This window comes from Tenrec ecaudatus, chromosome 1 (assembly GCF_050624435.1).
Source record: "Tenrec ecaudatus isolate mTenEca1 chromosome 1, mTenEca1.hap1, whole genome shotgun sequence".
Taxonomy (NCBI): Eukaryota; Metazoa; Chordata; class Mammalia; order Afrosoricida; family Tenrecidae; genus Tenrec; species Tenrec ecaudatus.
The window spans coordinates 65,235,333-65,238,549 of NC_134530.1; the positions used below are offsets into that span (position 1 = coordinate 65,235,333).

General features: G+C 49.8%; 1 non-coding gene across 1 annotated transcript; it reads right to left on the reverse strand.

The window, feature by feature from the left end:
- Window positions 1-2,650: 2,650 nt before the first annotated feature.
- Window positions 2,651-2,780, reverse strand: LOC142437711 (small nucleolar RNA SNORA44). The gene has a single exon (XR_012782241.1). It is a non-coding gene; the product is annotated as a small nucleolar RNA SNORA44 (small nucleolar RNA).
- Window positions 2,781-3,217: the final 437 nt, after the last annotated feature.

Consider the following 3,217-nt stretch of genomic DNA (forward strand, 5'->3'; position numbering starts at 1 on the left):
CTAAGGAAGAATGAAGGATTGATGTATTTGAATTATGATATCGATGAAGAACATTAAATATACTACCGGTCATCAGGGGAGCAAATAACTCCGTAGTGGAAGAAATACAGCCTGGACGTTCATTGGAAATGAGGCCGTTGAGACTGTCTCACTTGCTTTGGACATAGTGTCAGCAGGAACCAGTCCCTAGGGAAGGATCTCATGATTGGTCAGTGCAGAAGGGGAAGACCCCCAAGGAGCTAGATTTGCACAAGACTGGGCAGTGTCCCACTCTGTTATACCTCGGGTTACAGCGCGTCGGAATCCACTGGGTAGCACCGAACAACAGCCTAGCTCCTGAAGAACCCCGTGCTCTGAGAAGAGCCCCCTTCCTCTTTGTGCCCATGTGCGTCCCCAGTTGTATGGCATGACCCAATTATCCTGGCCACAGCCTCCTGTGCCAGAGCTGATTCGATCAAGGTGGCCAGATTCTGTCTCTTGGGAGTTTGTACTTGGCATTGCCGCATATGAAGAGGGGTGGCATGGAGGCAAGTAATTTTGCACGATCTAAAAAATAAATAACTAGATAAAAAACAACCAACAAATGCATTGGCATCCGGTTGATTCTGATTCAAAGCACCCCATAGAACAGGATAATACGACCCCTTTGAGTTTCTAAGACGTTGAATAGAACACCTCCTCGTTCTCTTGGCAGTTGACTGATGGCATCGAACCCCTGGCTTTGTGGTTAGCAACTGAGTGTGTAGCCCAAGACTCCACCAGGGATCCTTGTTGTGGCCACTCAGAACACCCGCAGTCATTGCCATTGAGTTGATTCCAACACTCAACAACCCGAGATGCCCAATTAGAACTGCCCCGGGGGTTCTGAGATTGTGACCATTTATGGAAGCAGAAAGCCTCTTCTTTCTCCCTGGGATCAACTGGTGGATGCAAACTGCTGACTTTGTCATTAGCAGCCCAACTCTGCAACCCGCTACGTGCCCTACTACCAGATAAATGGAAGAAGCCTGTCTACAGAGGGAGAAGAAAGCAAGCATGCGGGGAGAAAGGCCTGAGAGGGGAGATGGCACAGGGACCTTGCCTGCATTCCTGAAGACTGCGATTGTTCCAGGGCCCCAGTGGCCCTATGCCCCAGGGGACTAGGACGTGCCCTAGTCTTCTGCTACAATCCCTGATTTTGCTTGTTAGCTAGAAGAACTCGGAGGACACACAACGGAGGAAGGAGGCACTTGGCTATGAAGGGGAAATTTTATCCTCATTTACAGGTAATGAAAGGATGCTCAGGAGGCGTCAATCACTGGCATGGGGGACCACAGACAGACATTGATGCAGTGAGAATTCACAGCTGGGTTTGCTTCATCCCAAAGATCAGGCTCCTTCCTCCACTGCACAGGGCCTCCTTGGTGGGGACAGGGCTCTGAGCATCCCAGCTCCTGTCCTGGAACCGGCCACTTCCAAACAGGCATCCACGGGACCCCTGTGTCCACCTTGAGCCAGTGACCTGTGTCTAGCTTTCTGGCCTGGCTCAGTGGATGGCCCACGAGGCTTTGACCCAGCTCCCGACAATTAATTACCTTGCTCTGAAGGAAGGGCATGTTGTGCTGAACTGCATTTTCTCACCAGCGTCACCCATCCCTCAAGAATCAGGCTGACCAGCCGGCCTACACTGGGCCCAGCCGGGCAAGATTAATCACTTCCTCCTCTATGTTGCTGTTGCTGGATCCTGGGCCTGACTCACTTCCACGCCCATAACTCGTTACGTGGTTTTAAACCTGCAAAGGCGTGCGTCAGGGTTGCCTCCTCTCACCCTACTTAGTCAATGTGGATGCTGAGAAAATCATCCAAGAAGCTGGACTAGCTGAAGAAGAACACAGTGTCGGGACTGGGGAAAGGCTTATTAACCACCTGCTCTGTGCAGATGATGCAGCCTTGCTTGCTGAAAGCAAAGATAAGCTGAAGCATTGGCTGAGGGAGATTAACAACTGCAGCCTTCAGTATGGATTGCAACTCAATGTAAAGAAAACCGAAATCCTTATAACGGAATCAATAGGTCGCATCATGATCAATGGAGAAAAGATTGAAATTGTCAAGGATTTCATCTGGCTTGGATCCAAATTCAGCGCTCACGGAAGCGGCAGTTGAGAGATCCAGCAACGCACTGCACTGGATACCGCTGCTGCCCAAGGCCTCTTGAGAGTGTGGAAGAGCAAGGCTGTCACTTTGAGGACTAGAATGAAGACTATTGAAAGTGCCTTGGGCTGCCGGGAGGAAACCCAGAGCTGTTGTGGAAGAAACATAACAAGATTGTCCTTAGAAGCAAGGATGGCGAGACTTTCTCTCAGTGGTTCTCAACCTTCCTCATGCCGCGACCCTTTCATACGGTTGGTAACCCCCAACCATAAAATTCTTTTCTTTTATCCCCCCTCACAAGTCTTTTTATTTATTAAGCCAGGTACATTTAAAATTTTTTCTGCAGCCTACAAAACGGCCTGCTTGAAGTTCTTTCTTCCCATTGTGCTTCAATGCTCAACACTCTAGATCTTTTGTGCTTCATCACATGTCAAGGCTGTTTTACTAGCCACAGATGTACATGGAGGCGGATGGAAAACTGGACGTAGGCAGGAGGCTTCCTTGTTCAGGTCCTGGAGAATTGTGTAGGAAAGGGGAGTGGCAGCCGCAGAGACTTTGCTGCCCTGAGCTGTCACCATCTCTCCAGGTTGCTCTTGCTTGCAGTTGGAGATCAGATGGCCACACCAGCCACAGACCTTGGGAACATGCTGTCATAAAATTATTTTCATTGCTACTTCGTAACTGTAAGGTTGCTACTGCTATGAATCAGGTGACCCCTGTGAAAAGATTGTTCGACCCCCAAAGGGGTTGTACCCACAGGTTGCAAACCGCTGTCTTACATACTTTGGACATGTTATTAGGAGAGGCCAGTCCCTGGAAAAGGGCATCCCGCTTGATAAAGTAGAGAGGGCTGTGAACAGAAGGAGGACCGTCGATGACACGTGGCTGCAGGCATGGGCTCAATCAACAACCGTGAGGGTGGGGCAGGGCTGGCAGTGTTTCAGTCTGTTGGACACAGGCTTGCTATGAGCTGGAGTGATTTGAGCACAATGAACAACCTCGACACTAGTTCCCAACGTAAAATAGGCCTGAGGACCATTTGCTGATGAAGGGTACTGGGCTGCCACTGTCAGCTATTGTGCTGACT